General features: G+C 35.3%; 1 protein-coding gene across 1 annotated transcript in view; it reads right to left on the bottom strand.

The window, feature by feature from the left end:
- Positions 1-18087, bottom strand: part of LOC133525002 (neurogenic locus Notch protein) — a 178134-nt gene that overhangs the window by 122176 nt on the left and 37871 nt on the right. The window lies entirely within an intron of this gene.

Genomic DNA, 18087 nt, shown 5'->3' with positions numbered 1-18087 from the left:
AACCATGTTTCGGCCGGAACTAGAGTAAAAAGTAACCTTCGGTTTCGGCAAAATCCGGGTTCTGATATATCTGATGGCGACTGTACAGTGTACACATAAGTATGAGAGTCGACCTAAACTAACATCTAAATATCATTTCCGATGTGACATTATCGACAAAGTGTGGCAATGTCATTCATAAATGTTAAAAATCTATGAAAATATGATGTTTATAATGGACATTCCCATACTTTTGCATTATACTCAGTACTAATATTTTATACTACGTCGGTGGCAAACGAGCATACGGTCCGCCTGGTAGTTAACAGTCTCCGTAGCCTATGGACGCCTGCAACTCCGGTCAATCAAGTATCAAGTCAAGTGTCTGTTGTCAATAGCGCCCATTCGCGTGCCTGTCTCAAGATAAGACATGCATTTTTTTCTTACCCTTTTTGGGCGTTTAACCTAGCACGCTATCCCGATAATTTATTACCCTTAATTATGATCAGAGATTTCTTGGTTGTCGAGATAACGTTTGAGAAAAAACAATGCTCCTAATAGGAACTATAACTGCAATGTTCTGCCGCCAGAGGCAGAATTAGCACAAACCGTAAACCTTAGAGTAATTTATATTATATACTATGCCTTACTTAAACAGTTTTTTGACAAGTTTTCACAGGTTATTTGTTATGAATAAATCATTATATCATATAAATCATTGTTGCATCAAGGCGGTTTGTTTACTGTTTGTGATAGTGGCGGGGGCGCAGAGTTTTGCGTAATATTTCCTAATGACAGCCGAACTATACCACCGTATTTGTTGCTGTAAATAAATTATCGAACATCAACTTTTGTTCACGAAAGTAGTGTCCGACCGTAGTTTCGGTTTCGGCATAAAAATCATGTTACGGCCGAAGATTCGGTTTCGACAGAAACTAGAGCAAAGCCGTAACTTCGGTTTCAGCTAAAAATCCGCACAGTGAAGTTACAGAGAATACAGAACCGTACAGTGTCATCTAAATTAGCTGCCAAATTCGAAGCACGAACTTAGAAGACTTTACCAATCTAAGGACCTCTTTCACAATGTCCAAGTAAAGTCCTGAATAAGCTACATGCCACTTATATGACCAATATTATCGTTGGCGTTTCACAATCTTCAAATAAGCTTAACTGGTAGATAAAGTGCTATGTTTTGCAGGAAGTTTTATCTGGCAGTTGATTTATTAGTTAATGAAAATGAAAAATGAAAATGATTTATTTCATAAATGTTGGGTACACATATAACAAACAAGGTTGGGTCTTCCTAGTAGGTAAGAAATACCTGTGTCAGGAAGTCCCGCTCCTCCATAATAAACAGTGGTTGTTTGTAACAATTGTAACTATTTAATTACTTATCTATAACTTAAAAACTAGAAGTACTTATTACTCATTTCGACGACAGAGCAGTTGTAGTAATAATAGCCTTACGGCTAAATAGGAACCTGTAGTTGGGTGCGTCTGTGTGTTAATAGGGTACTTGACAGTTTTTTGTAAATAATGCCAATCGATCTTGATTTTCCTGAGGATCAAATGTCTTTATAGGACTCATGGCATTTAAGCAACACAAAGGTCAGAAATGAGATTTAAAGTCTGACGCTCGCACTCGACGATTGAAACGCCTCTAACAAAATGATATTGTAATGTGACGTCACATTGCGTTTATGTGTACTTATAGTTGTCCTACAGTTTATTTTTCAATAAAATGTAAGGAATCGAATGGTACCAATCTCTTTTTTTCTTTTTGAAAGTTAATAATATTTTATTTTTTTCTTTTCATTTTCATTTCTTTTTAAACTCCACTTTTTTCATGATCCATTTTCTATCCATTTAGCTAAATTTTGTTATAATATTCAACATGTGCCAATATTTTACTCAGACTTTGTGAAATCCCTTAATCAATAAATCTTTGATTATAATTATGAATTGCAATGAACAATCTGTAAATTACGGTTGATAAATAGTTATTTACGACGTAGCAACAAATGATGGAGACAAAGTGGACAAAATTATGATGTTCAGTGAAGTTCTAAGAACTTGCATTATGGTATTTATGGTAATAAAGGTATTGTTAATTTATTTAATTGTTTAATTAATGAATAAATGAATGATCGATGAGAACTATTAATTATTGTTACTCTAGTCAGCAACGAGACAGAGAGTAAGTAAATATTCATTTCACATAACATCACCTATTCGTAAAAGGGCTTTTTCTTTGTTAAGAGGGATCAAAGTCGCATTTTACTTCCCAGCTAGGAGGGATCAAAGTGCCAGTTTGCTGTTTCTGTTTGTTTTGTATAATGAAAATGATTTCCTCATAGGTGATGCGAAAATCAGTGTCACATTTGTGGCAGCAAAATTATATCCTCCTTGGGCGTTAACGCTTGAATCCCCCACTACGCTCAGCTCTTTTGTCATGGTATTCGCTTTTGATTAAAATGTGTAAAAATTTAATACAAAAACTATAATTTTGCGTTAGCCGGGTCAAAATTCTTTTCGATGTCTTGTTTCTGACCACTCTGTCACGCTTGTATTGATTTTGACCACTCCGTCACGTGTGTATTTGTGTCTTCTATCAAATAGAAAAAAATAGTGCATGTCTTTCTAGCTGTAGATAATATGAAATAAAGTGAAAATCTTTTTTCAAGTAAGTATGGGCCCATAGATAAATACCCTAATACTAGCATACATATCATAAGATATATCTCAAAAACTAAAACACACACTCTATGGCTGCGATGCATTGCGATGAATTTCTACGTAATAGCCCACCTTGTGAGCCTCGTTCTGGGGTTTCGTATTCTGCTTACAAATATAAAGACGATGTTCTTCTTGACAGCTTTTTAATTAATATTAGTTTTACAAAGCTTCTTCTTCTTTTAAAATATGGCTTCCATCAAATCTATGATGATTTGGCCAATGTCAAGTTTCGTTGTAAGTTTTAAGTGTGCTCGTAGAGCATGACGTTGTTCGGTAGTTAGTTTCTCTTCTTCACAAATTGACAGGCATAGTAAAAATTGTCACAGATAAGATAACATATGTCAGCCATACGCTCTCAAAGTATGCATTTTGGCGGGCTTTCAATAACTGTCATTAGAACTAAAATTACAATCGCCTTATGTTGGTACACTGTATTAGCCATATTATTTTATTAAGCGGTTACGTTGTTAAGCTTGGAATAATACTATATAAAAAAAATGCCAGTAAATTAAAATTATATTACATTTAGATTTGATTAGCTTAGTATGTGTAAAATATATAAATAGTTGTGTAACGTAAAGGAAGAGCGGCGCCACCCAACACAAGTATTTTTGCTTACCGGGTGGCTCCATCACCTTACATTATAAACAAAGTGTGTATTACGCAATAAAGTTTTTTTTTAAATATAATATAAAAGTAATACATAATATAAAATGCTAACACACGAGAAAAATAAAATAAAAATTCATGTCATACAAAAAATACTCCGTCACGTGTTTTTGGGGACATAAATCTAGACAACGAAAATAATATTGACCCAGCCCCCTCTTAAGAGGGAAGTGTGACCGTCTATACAAAAAGAGAAAACGTTATTCCACTTTTTAATATTTTCCATTCTCCATGATTTTTTTGTAGGTTATTGACATAATGAAAAACTAGGTTTATAAAGATTTTCCTTTTTATTTTCAAAATTTACAGAACGAAAAAGATTTTTTTAAATGCGATAAACCTAAAATACAATATGCTGAAACGATCGACATCAAAATCAAAGTGATTTGTTAAGATTTAGTTAGTAGAAAACGTTTTCTCCAGAAATGGAATTTCAAAGAAAAAGTACCGTAATTCGCTAGGACTTCAAAGCTATTCTTCGCTCTTAAGCCTTTAAGTAATTTAAAAAGTTATCGACGCGTGAATACAGTAGCAGCGGATGCTGTATCAATATGTCGATCTGGCATCCGATCCGATTCCAATCGAAGGTAACATCGATTCGAATCGTATCCATCACTGCGAGGACCACCCGAATCGGCGGATATGAGGTATCGATTGAATCGATGTTTTACAATTAGCCCGTTTGAGACGCTTTGTTTTTTTTTCCGTTTCCTTTTTGTGTAAATATTATATGGCTATAGGAAGATTGTTGTGAAAATTGAGATTATTTTATCAAATTTCAGTCACGGAAGTTTATCTAAATTATTGCTTAACCATCTCCTCGCATCGCTCGTTGTCGCATATACGTATATTTTGATTCTTCTTTGCTCACTTTGTTATAACCTAAATAATAACCGAACTGTAAGGTACGTTGAAGGAATTTAATTTCAGTACCATTTCGTAAGTACAGTCGCCATCAGATTATCGGAGCGGCCGAGATGCTCAAAAATATCTGAACACGAACTCTATCGCCTTGACAATAGAGGCGTGTGCAGATGCAGATATTTGACTGTACCTTATCACACTGACAACAGTATGAAGCATGAGGTACCTAGCGACTTTCATATATTAATTGTATATAAATTATTTGACTGTATATGTAAGGTAAGGTGCATATTTTATAATTATAAGAATTATGAATTTTGACAGAAAAATATAAAAAAATCACATTTAAATATTTATAAAAAATTTAATTTTATTTAAAAATTTGAAAATTTATATTGTTTAAAAATTATATTTTTTTATAAATAATTTCATTAAAAATAAAATTTAATTGATATTTAAATTTCTATGAAAAAATAAAAATTAATAATTTTTTTTTAGTTATAATGATAAAATTAGTTGTACATATGGCAATTACATTCGAGCAGTTCCCTCGATTCCTCATGGATACCGTCATCAGAACTTAGACAAAAATGGGACCAATTTATACGTATATGTATATTTTCAACCAAAATAATTTTCATCTGTTGAGAAATGACTGAGTTACAACCGCATTGGTAAACTCATTTTGAAAATTTAAATTCGATTAAAAAAACACTGTTTCACTGCAAAATTCTACTGACTTGGCACGTCAGTACGACAATGTATGCACTTATAGTTCACGTCATTTACGAAGACGCGTCCCTTGACTGTATTGTCATGTTATTACAGGTTAGATTTGACAAACCTGTGCGCCATCGTGAACTGTTGGAAGCGTGCAAAGCGGGTGGGGGAGGCCGGAACGATCACAGCGCTCGATGTGGCCAAATATGGCAAAAATGCTACGTGTGTTTCTATCAATTCCCATACTATCCCGTTATTCAATTCACGTTTTTTGCTTTAAAATCATATTTACGATAAAAATAGGTCACGACAGCTGTTAAATGGTAAACTGCAATAATACTGGACGAAACAGTAATAGTAAACTTTATATATTCCCAACATCGAGCTAGAAATTAGGCTTTTATATCATATAGTATTATTCCAGGCTTACCAACGTAACGGCTAAACATTTTATCTGGTCTATGTCAACGCAGAGTTTTGCTTGGATGTTAATAAAATAGTTTGGCTAATACAGTGTACCAACATTAGGTAATTGTAATATTAGTTATAATGATAGTTACTGAAAGCCCGTCAGAAACATACTTTTGGCACGTAGAGTTTTCTGTCGTCTCTCACAACAAACGTTATGATAAGCGAAAGAACATGTTTTAACATAAAATGAGTTGATGAAGGGCAAAACTTTTATACTTGAAAGCATCATACGTATCCCCAGGAAGAGGATCATGAAGTGTGCCATCAAAACATAATGAAACACATTTTTTCATTAAATTTGTAACGAAACAACGACGAAGAAAATTAACCGAATAATATAAAATACACAGATGGTTCTGACTATTTTCAGTAAAGCAAAAGTCAAGTGTGTTTAACATTAAAAACGAAAAGATTCCGCACATTGGTAACTGTATTACAGTAAACATTTTTAAGGAATAATCTTTATTTAGTTGACCTCATTATTTGACAGCTCCCCACAGTAGTTCCGAACGCTAAGCGGCGCTGCCATCGTGCACGCTCCCAATAAAGCTGAGGTATTTAGATGTACCTCAGTAGTAAAAAAATCAAGTCAGGTCAATACATTAGCTGGTGTAGTGAAATGAGAGATGAGGAACTTGTGTACAACATTAGCACTTAAACCAACATCCAGTATAATATGGTCCCTAGTTAAGTACTAACTTAAATAAGTGTTAGGTCAGATATAAACTGGTTTTTGTATTAGTGACGAAGGGGACCTAATAGCGGAAATAGATTTAGATTAAATGTTAGATTTGACAAATCTGCGTATCATCGTGGACAACACGAAATATTAAACTGTGCAGGTATTTATATAAAATCTTTATTTTTTATTTATTTCGAACCATGTAAGTCCTTAGATTGTAAGTAATATTCTTAACTAGATATAAAAATAGGTTAGTAAATTACACAACTACTTATATGTACTTTTCTACACTAAAGGAACTTATTTTAACACAATTACCATTTTACTACGAAATAGATAACCTGAATTTATCTATTTCGACCTAAAACGAGCAATAGCCCCTGTATTGTATTTAGATGTAGCTTAGTAGTAACATATGCAAGTCTTAGGTATACATTAGCTGGGGCCCATTTCTCGAACGTTATTAGTCTAATATTATTAGTGTGTTGCCATGGTAACCCATACGACTTGACAGTTCGTGGACTAATAATATTAGTCTAATAGCGTTCGAGAAATAGGCCCCTGGTGTAGTGAAATGAGAGATTAGGAACTTGTGTACAACAACATTGACACTTAGAGCAAAGTCTATTATAAGCTGGTCCCTAGCTCAGTACTAACATAACTAAGAGTTAGGTCAGATATAAACTGGATTGTTGTATGGAGGGGACGTAATAGCGGAAACAGATTTACAGCATCCGTTCGTGTACTGTTATGAACCGGATTGAGAGTATGTGTAAGAAAACTGTTTAGTTGATGAAATGACAGGAATATGTCAAATAAATGTCACAAGAAAAATCTTATTACGAGTATGGACGATTTTATTCTAGTAGGGTGTTTATTTAGCCACCTGCAATAATATACGGGCCGATTATACACCGTGTTTTTTTTCCGTTAATTTCGAGGGTGCATCCCTGAGCTTAAATTAAGTAACTTTCTCAAAAACACCGGTATTCTAATTAACTCCATTTCGGAGATAATCATTCATTTTTATCTTATAAGGCCCTTAGGAGCGTGTGCACTTGCCTTAAGGTCTGTTTATATATTGATTAGTGTTTAGTGCAAGTTCATGCATTTGCTACTAAACGTAAGTAAAATGTAATGTCCGTGTTACAACAACGCTATATGCAACATTTAATTACTTTTTATAATAAATAAAAAATAGTAAAAAAAATTTTTTTTTTTTTCAAAATTAACTATGCCATTTAGTTTCCTTAAACGTACTTAGGTACCGATAACCCGAAGTTAACGGAATTCAATAAAAACACGGTGTATATGTCATACTAAACAACTTTTACTATGGGACCAATCCCGAAATCGAGAAAAAAAACTCTCCCATAGAAAATGTCAAGGTCAGACAGCCAAAATGTATGAAACAGCCAAATTTTTATTGTCACGTAACCACAAAATTTTATACATTTATTAAAAAAGCGATGGTGGCCGAGTGGATATGACGTCCGACTTTCAATCCGGAGGTCGCGGGTTCAAATCCTGGCTCGTACCTATGAGTTTTTCGGAACTTGTGTACGAAATATCATTTGATAATTACCACTAGCTTTTCGGTGAAGGAAAACATCGTGAGGAAACCTGCATACATCTGCGAAGAAATTCAAAGGTGTATGTGAAGTCCCCGATCCGCAGTGGGCTAGCGTGGGGACTATAGCCCAAGCCCTTTCACGCATGAGAGGAGGCTTGTGCCCAGCAGTGGGACGTATATAGGCTGAATTATTATTAATTATTATTATTATTATAAAATTTTATTTATTCACAAAACTCGTTCCTACATTGTTCTATAATCGCCAACATCCAAAGACAGCACACCTCACAATTAAAATTCTTAACAAACTGCACAAATTTCTATGTATCAAACATTTTTGTGTGAAATAATTTTCATACACGCCGAGTTTTAAAGCTCCACTAATTTCTTATTGCTTACCGACAAATCGATTCAAGCCAGACCAATATAAATACTCGTAATACGCTGTTATCACGGCATGGTAATGCGGTTTACTCCGTATCTTCGTCCGAAGCTGCGGTACACGAGGAAACCCGCGTTTATGTACAAAAATCCGTACGGTACGGCATACCTTGTTACCCGCACCGCATTTGCGTCCGAAAGGGTGACCTGTATTCGCACCTTCGCACGGAGGGGCCAAGCCAGTGCGTATACTCGTACCATGCGGTTTTTGCATACAAATAAAGATTCTACAGTGCAAAGTTAAAAACCGCAGCACCGAAATGCGGAGCAATGTGATAACCGCCGTAGCTCTGTTGCAGCGTTTTTAAGGTCACAATTATACTAGCATGACAGCGAATACTCTGGCAGCGAAGATAATGACAATACAAAGGCGCTGGTCTTGTTCGACACGCGAACAAACCTACATTTGCAGTCAGAACAGGCGCTTTATATTTATATTTATATTTTTTATATTTATTTATTAAATACAATGTAAGTTTACAGTGTCAGACCAATTCACTTACATGCTAGGAAAACATAAATTATCAAGAATAATAAATTAATGAAGCTGAATCAAAGACATACAAAAATATAAAAATCATGCGCATAAAAATGTCAAAACTAATTAAAATTGTCATTTTACTTACACTCTAAGAAAACAAGAAAATAAATAAAAATCAAAATCAGGAATATGGTAAAACAATATAAATAAAATAAATTAAATTAAATGTCAAAACAGATTACATAATTACCTTATACAATGTCAGTCAATCAAATTTATGAAAATTATTTGCAAGTTAACAGTAAATTGGTATAGAACGATTTTAGTGCCACGTTTCCCCGGTTACCAGTACCCCTAGTGTAAATAAATTCGATTTCCAAACGTGACGTACGCGTTTGCGTTTAGTCTCATTTTGTATTGAATTTTGAAAGAGCGCGCCAAGCGGGACGTTTTGGAAACTCAAAATCCTATACAAAATGACACTTAACGCAAACGCGTTCGTCACGTTATGATGTCGATCACAGTTACACTAGGGGTACAGTACCCCTAGTGTAACTGTGATCGACGTTTGGAAATCGAATTTATTTACACTAGGGGTACTGAACAAGTTTGTAAGCAAACAGGTTTCGTTAAGTTTAAACTTGGAACATGCAGTTTGTCGGCAAGTATTTTTGACAATTTATAACACGCGACGCGTTTGCCGCACACCTATTTTAAATCATATAATCGCGCGGTAAACGCAGCGGTAACCGCATTTTCATTTTCCTTACATTCTGTGATCGCATGCGTTTAACGCTGTGTCTATCGTAAAACACAACCGCGCGCTTAAATAGGTCGAAACATATGAAAATGGAATTAAGCCACATTGACAGTCAGGTAAAAAGTTGGTTCACTATGTTTTTACTACAATATAGTTCGTGCCATCCACGATGACGCGCAGATTTATCAAATCTAACCTTTAATAACATGACAATATGAGTCAAGGCGTCATCGTGAATGACACTATGTATAGAACCTCTAATGCGAACTGATCGGGATCGAGGCTAATTTTGGTAATCAAAAGTCCTGGCGGAGATTGCAGTTTTGGAATGTGTTTCGTTCAACTCTTCACTAAGGTGCCCAAGTTTGTTTGAGGCTGGCACCGACTCTAAAAATAACAGATTGTAAATATATAAATACGCAGATTTGTGTGATTGATTTCAGAAGTATGTATATATTTCATACTTTCTAGATGTAATTAAATTGATATAAGCCTAGCGATTGTATTAGGTATATAGAAAGTGTATAGAAAATAATAGAAATAGATTATAATTGTAATTGTAGGGTAGGTATTCACTTGCTTTATTGAAGACAAAATTATATTTTTTTTCTTTTCAGTGCGCTATTGTTTTTTTGTTGGTCGATTCGTTTCGTGTTAGCGCCGGTTTTTTTATTGCCTTTTAGGTTTTTTTTCGGCAGTTAATTTTTTTTGTTAAAAAGGTTTTATTTTATAATTTTTTGTGGCTATAATTTATACAAATTATTACATGCTTAATTTTTGATTACTTTTAAAATAGCTACCTACCTTGTTTTAGCTATTAACCTTACAATCGGTGAGTGAAAAATCAAACATCCCCTATTTTCCTACCCTTAAGGTTGGTTTTTTTTTACAAATTTATACGACCAACTTCGGGGTATACCCTTTCCAATAAAAAAATAATTATCAAAATCGAACTAATTAAAAAAAATATATATATATACGCGTCGACATGAGAACCTCCTCCGTTTTTTTCGTCGGTTAAAAAGGTGTTTGACCGGATCTCATATTTACTAACAAGGCTTATCTTCCCCATGTTTTCTTAGTAATTTTGCACATTTCCTTGAACGGTCACGTCTGAAAATATCGATACGAAAAATGTGCCAAAAATATGTATACACTACCTTAATATATGGCCAATTAAGTCGTGTATACATATTTTTGGCACTTTTTTCGTATCGATATTTTCAGATGTGACCGTACAGTCACGGACTTTAATTGATGAGCCATTTAGGGTTCAAGCTATTCTGGTTGTCTATATTAACAGTACGAAATGTCAAAAATCGACCGCCATTTTCGTTCAGTAGTTGTTGTTTGAAGGACATATTTTCATAAATGGAAAACTCGGACAACGCTAAATATTGGCAACATTGGCATTGATACTTAATTTCGGAACTAACATTTTTTTTATACTACGCCGGTGGCATAAAAGCATACGGCCCGCCTGATGGTAAGCAGTCTCCGTAGCCTGCATGCCTGCAACTCCAGAGGAGTTACATGCGCGTTGCCGACCCTAACCTTCCTACCCCTCGTTGAGCTCTGGCAACCTTACTCACTAATTACAGCGTACCGTGAAAGCACCTTTACGGTACACTACTCAGTATAATACGGTATCAATGTGTGTAATAAAAATAAAATATAAGGTGTAGAGTTCGTATAAGCTTAGTGTGGACGCCATAAACGTCAAATAACTAGAAATATGACGCTTTATCGACTTTATCGCTCCCAAGTCGTGCCTAATTAGAAGTCTACCGTTCAAGCGAGGTGGTTGGCAAGAAGTTATTAGACTCGCCTGTATTAACCTTTCCATTGTGTTAAGGCAGCCACTCTCAAGACGTGCTCCGCGGAGCCCTAGGGATCTGTCTGGACCACAGTTCAATAGTGCCGAATACAATTTTTACTTGGGCGCCGTCAAATATTTCGCGTTCCAAAAAGTTTCAGTACCCCTAGTGTAAATTTAATGGACATGATAACGTGACGAAGACGTTTGCGTTAAGTCTAATTTTGTATAGGATTTTGAGTTTCCAAAACGTCTCGCTTGGCGCGCTCTTTCTAAATCCAATACAAAATGAGACTAAACGCAAACGCGTACGTCACGTTTCGAAATCGAATTTATTTACACTAGGTACAGTACCCCTAGTGTAAATAAATTCGATTTCCAAACTTGACGTACGCGTTTGCGTTTAGTCTCATTTTGTATTGGATTTCGAAAGAGCGCGCCAAGCGGGACGTTTTGGAACCTCAAAATCCTATACAAAATGAGACTTAACGCAAACGCGTTCGTCACGTTATGATTTCGATCAAAGTTACACTAGGGGTACAGGGTTCAATGTAATATATACTCGGAAACTGATTCTAGGCCCAAAACTCAGCTCCCTTCTATTAGAAAATCTGCTTGCAACTTGTAAGTGGTAAAGACGAGTTCAAAAACATTTTTACAAGCCAACGATCCAAATATATTTTTGGAACTTTGACTTGTATAGATGTTTGTGAATTCAACTTTACTACACCACAAGAAGTTGCAAGCTGGTATTCTAATGGAAAGGAGCTGAGTTTTGGGCCCACAATCAGTACCCCTAGTGTAATTTTAGTCGATAGCGAAACGTGACGTACGCGTTTGCGTTAAGTCTCATTTTGTATGGGTTTTTGAACAGCGCGCCAAGCGGGACGTTTTGGAAAGTCAAAAATCTCATACAAAATCACACTTAACGCAAACGCGTACGTCACGTTTCGCTGTCGAAAATATTTACACTAGGGGTACAGGTTACGAGTATATACTAAATTAGTATTTACCCTAACACAGCAGTTTTCGTTCTCACCTATAGCTGTGGGTAAGTAACCCATAACGCACGTGCAATTGTATGTATATGTATCTATCCTTGTTTATCCATATATATGTATATATTTATGTACTCATAGTCATAAGGTATAATGAAACATACTATCGTATTCATTTAGAAATTATATTTCGCTTAAAATTTACGGTTTTTTTTTGTTTAATCACTGCACCCACCTTGAAGTTTCTCTGTTTTGCCTTATGGTTGACTGGTAGAGAATGCCTATTGGCATTAAGTCCGCCTGTTGTACTCTTTTTTATGTGCAATAAAGTTTAAAATAAATAAATAGCTCAGACAGACTGAGAACTCCAGATATTTTATTTTCCTATAAAAACCACGATAACGATTGATTTGCAACAAGTATAAATGACGCACGCATCAAATCAGCGAGTTAAAATTAAACGTCCGGAAACCAGATACGGAGCGTGGGAACGCGCGCAGCAAAAATAAGTAAAATAACGCCATAACGCTCGCTGCGCTTCCGCGACGATAGCGCGACGATAACACGACGATACGACAGATTTTGTGACGTGACGTAAGCGTGATAATGTTTTTTTTTATGCAGGGTAGAGGTAATGACTTAATGAGAACAATGTCTTATGGGAGAACTGTTGCTAAAGAATTGCAGCTGTAAATAATAGTTCGAAATCTCTCCGGTGGCGCTAGGGTAACACAAGGACATGACATAAACTTAGACGTTATTGACGGAGTGAAGTGCGCTGTTAATGGTTTGTTTTATTTTATCACTGTCAAAAATTTGTTCACGGTGTATCGTGGCGCTACCATATAAGGTTTTTTGACTTTTCATACCCACAGATTGTTCTCCTTACGCCTCCATAGTTTTTTATATATGCATAAATGGCATTGGCGCCATAAAGCAATTTTTACAGTCCAAATAAGTTAAGAATTCCGAGAACTTCAGTTCTGTTATTTGGATATTGAGGGTCTACCGCGAAAATACGATAACAGATAACGAAATTTACAGCCACCAATAACTAAGCAGACAAGGTGTACTTCTACACCTAAGGTGTACTTATTTTGAGCATAAATGCATAAGTATTGATAACCGATGATGAGACTTTCGCGAGAGCAGCCCTACAACCGGTGTTGGATGTGGTCACATCACTAAAGCGCGGGCTGGACTGACAGATGAGCATCACCGCAATGGCGGCGTCGTAATGAATTTGCTCAAGTTATGTCTGTTTTCCGTGTTCTATTGTATGCTTTATTTGATAATGATTGATATTAACACATGTTGGATATTATAACAAAATTTACCTAGATGGATAGAAATGAGCCATTTATTATAAAAATGTGGAATTTAAAGACATATTGAGATCATAAAAAAGTACAAGGCTCCAGTCAATTTTATTTTGTTAACTTTCAAAAAGAAAGAAGAAAATGGTACCATTCGATTCTTTACATTTTATTGAAAAATAAATTGTATGATTGCAGGTGTACATAGGCTACGGAGACTGGTTACCATCAGGCAGGCCGTATGCTTGTTTGCCACCGACGTATAATAAAAAAAAAAGGAACTGGTATCAAATCACCCCAGCATGTGCGGCTTTCAGATTGAACTTGAAAATGGCGAGTCGAGAGTACTTTTTTTCATTTTATCTCATTTTTGTCTAATAAATAAAAATGTTTTTTATTCAGGTATCAACCCATTCTTCTTCTTCTTCTTCACTGGCTCAGTGACCCAAACAGGATCCCGGCTTCCGACACAAGAGAGCGCCACTCTGCCCTATCTTGCGCCACTTCACGCCAGTTGGGTATTCCGAGGGCGAACAGGTCTTTTAGGACTTCGTCGCTCCAGCGGTATCAGGGACGCCCAGACGGACGTTTTCCACCCGGGTGCCCCACATACGCTCTTCTCACGGCACGATCCTCTCCCATCCTCTCAACCCATTACATTACAATAATTACAACGCAAATATACAATTAAATTAAATTAAATTTCTCTACACTAAAATTAAAGCTAATTAAATAGGTGCAGCGGGGAAACTTTGCTCATACTGTAGCAGGTTGCATGCGCTGCTTTAACAATGTTGTTCGCCGATACGCTCACTCTCCGGACAAAGTTTAAAGTGTAATATTTTTATTATTTTATTTAGACATAGGTATATAATTATTAAATTTTCTGTTTGCCCAAAGGTTGACTGTTGGAGAATGCTATTTGGGGTGAAGTCTATCTGTTGTACGTTAAGTTATTTGTTTTGTGCTATAAAGATACGAGAACAAATGTAATAATTAATTGCAGATTATAATTTTACTGTTAAATATGTAATCTTTAGCGTTTAGACGTTAATGCATAGTGATGTATATATGCATCAAGTCTTTTTCGGAAAAAATATATGTTTTTTTAAATACTATGATTTTTTTCTTTATTTTTCCCTCAATCTATACAACATGACACATCTATTTCAATTTATTAAAAAGTTATACAAAAAATCATGCGTTTAAGGGTTAAGTACGTATTATGTATAGGTAAAAAACTTAAGTAAGTCACCTGTTGTATGTAGTCGTGACGTGTTCGAATAGACATTTGTTTTGTTTGTGTGCGTCTTTTAAACATGTATTGTCTATTCGAACACGCCACAACTACATACAACAGGTGACTTACTTAAGTTTTTTACCTATAATGAACTAACGTAGAAGTGTGCACCTAATAATCGGAGAGGCGGGCAGGGAGGGAGGGCGCCAAAGAGGCCATTTCAAATATCAAATATCAAACATTTATTCAGCAAATAGGCCACAGGGGCACTTTTACATGTCCATTTTTACAAACAATAAATTAAAAAAAAAAAAAATTACAAATATCGAATCTATGAAATAATAAATACTTTATTAGAGATGTATACTGTCTCTAAATGTCAAATTACACAAAAAAAAACTATGATAAAAAAATAAACCATAAATACTAAAATTCTTTAGAGATGTATAAGTCTCTAAGTGTCAGAGATAAAATATAAAAATATATATTAAATTATCCTTAGAGATGTAGAGGGTCGCCAAGGCTTGAATTCTTATATAAATAATTAAAAGACAAAAAAATTAAAACAGACAAGAACCGAATGAAGTGTCTCACGTTAATGTCACTCAAAAGTAAAGTTACATACTTTAACATAACCTGTACCCCGTGTAAGCTTAAACAGACCGGTCTTTATTTTATAACTTTTATAAGTATTGGCTTAGGTCATAGTTTTAGTTTTTTTATCTTTTGTAACATATGGACCCTGTGTAACAGTGTTGTCTGAAATAAAGTGTTTTTTTGTTTGATAATGATAAATTAGGGCCCATTTAGACGGTGCGAGTTCGCACGCGAGTTTAATTACATTGCCGTATTTGATCGGTCGGCTGAATTGGTTGTAACCTCAATAGTCCGCAGTGTAACTAAAATCGCATGCGAGTACACACACCGTCTAAATCAGCCCTTAGTCTAGAAATGCATTTAGCCATTCTTCAGTTAACACTCGGCAATCCATCGTGGCTATTTGTAAAGTCCAGCTGTCACTTTACTAAAAGCAAGTAACAACAAACTTCATGCTCTATGAGCATACTTTTGACACAAGCCATCGTGATGGAAGCCATTATTTTTAAAGAGTATGTGCAGATCATTATGTACGGCGTTGGTATTGGGATCGAATCGGGAGTAAGGAAACATGCCTAGACTCTTATCGCTCTGTTTACGTATATGTCCAAATTCAGATTCCCACGATTCTGATGAGTTAATATTTGCTTAGATAACCGACGAGATAAATCGTTTCGAAATATTTAAACTTTATTCGGTTATCGTCAATATTTGAATTAATGAAACTCCACTTGTGCGTTGTGATCAAATTGTAACATTATAACTTTTATTATCTTTGTGATCGAGAAAGTTAATATTGACTTTTTTCGTGTTTTTTTCGTGATGGGCGTAGTTTTGCCAAATAATCCCAAAATATAGTGTTTTCGGTGAATAAACCAGCGGTGGAATATATTATTTATTTTCACATATTGATTTACTAAAAAGATATAGACTTTTCGTCAGATCCTTAATATAGATAGTACGACTATTTTAAATGTTTTTTAGTATGTATTTACCACTAAGACGCATTTTCGGAGCTGTGACGGAGGATGAGAGATGGCGAACGCGTTATAACCACGAGCTATAATACCTAAAGAGGTCAGAGTGTCCAAAGGCCTTCTAGAAGGCCGACCGGAGAGCCGCAGAGGGAAAGGCAAGCCCAAGCTCAGATGGTTGGACGGCGTATACCAAGTCAGGACGTAAGGAGAGTCAAATTGGAGAAGGAAAGCCACGAATATATCGGACTGGCGATTTGCTTGACCAGACTAAGGCCCACTCGCGACTGTAATGCGTCTGATGATGATGATGATTTACCACTTCGAAAATAAATCTATCTTCGTCAGTAATTTTGTCATTTTTCTTTATGAAAGCGAGTAAAATAAATCATTAAAATTTTTGAAATGGTTAGAATGCATTTGCATACGACACTAACGATATTTCATAATAATGGAAAAGTTCACTGACCTTAAACGAAAATCTAAGCCTCATTTTTTTTTTAACGTTTATGCATCTCTCATTTGCCGCTAATGATGTAAAATTGGACTCTATTGCCTTGAGTTAATGACCAGGCAAAAAAGAAAGGATTTGTATGAAGATTCATTAAGGAAAATCGATGGCGAGCTTTTGTGGGACGAGTTATAGAATAGTAGCGGGCAGAGGTCGTTGACCTTTTTTTACTGACATACAATCAATGTCTCATACGAGTTAAACGCTAATGTATACAGGTTGTTTAGTCAGTCACCTGTAATAATTTACGGGGTGAATATATAGGTCATACTGAGTAACTTTTACTATGGGACCCGCAATCGCACAAAAAAAGTGTCTGTTTCATACAATTTGGCTGTCTGACCTTGACATTTGGTATGGCAGAGTAATTTTTATCCCATAGTAAAAGTCGCTTAGTATGACATATATGTTCACCTCGTATATTATTGCGGTGACTAAATACACAACATGTACATCCTTTCTATGTAAATCAATTTACATAAGATGCAAAATTAAAATATAATTAACGTGACTGACATATTTTAAGCTTTAACATATTATTTGGGTTGAAAACGTACAGGTTGTTTTAACAGTGTATACAAAATCCAATCTGAAATACATAGAAAATGACACACGTCAAAGACAAATCTTGCACACCTCGATCTCTTTGTATATGTATTATATACTAGAGCTTTGCTCGGAAAACAAATAAAAACTCAAAAATGCGCGTTTTCATAGAGATAAGACTTAACTTAGATCGATTTTTCGCCCCCAAAATCCCCATTCATGAATATCATTAGAGCTGTCTCCGAGATTCCCGAAATAGTTATATATATATATATACACAAGAATTGCTCGTATAAAGGTATCAAACATTTACAAAAAGAAGAGATATCGCTCTAAACTTGCACCAATTGGACTCTGTTGTTACGCCACAAAAAGTACAGTTTCAACTAAAATGGGAAAATGATCGAGTGTAATATACTCAAACAGGGCGAATATAAAAAGTTAATAACTTCGCGTACGTTGCTACTTACTGCCGTACAAAGGCTTTTGATATACCCCTACTACCTGACGAACTAATCATGTATTATTGACGGTATGATGAGTAGTTTTACATCAATAGGATCTGATTTTGCTATGTTAAATTTTGTTATGTGAAAAAGGTTAACATTACATAGGTTTTTGTAAACGGCAGAATATTAGCAATTTTAATAACACAACTTCATACTATACACAGACATATTAAATATGTTAAGACGGGTCACTCACGCAAGCTG

Source organism: Cydia pomonella, chromosome 1 (genome assembly GCF_033807575.1).
Source record: "Cydia pomonella isolate Wapato2018A chromosome 1, ilCydPomo1, whole genome shotgun sequence".
Lineage (NCBI taxonomy): Eukaryota > Metazoa > Arthropoda > Insecta > Lepidoptera > Tortricidae > Cydia > Cydia pomonella.
Note: the sequence above shows the minus strand (reverse complement) of the source record. Positions and strands in the feature narration are given on the sequence as shown.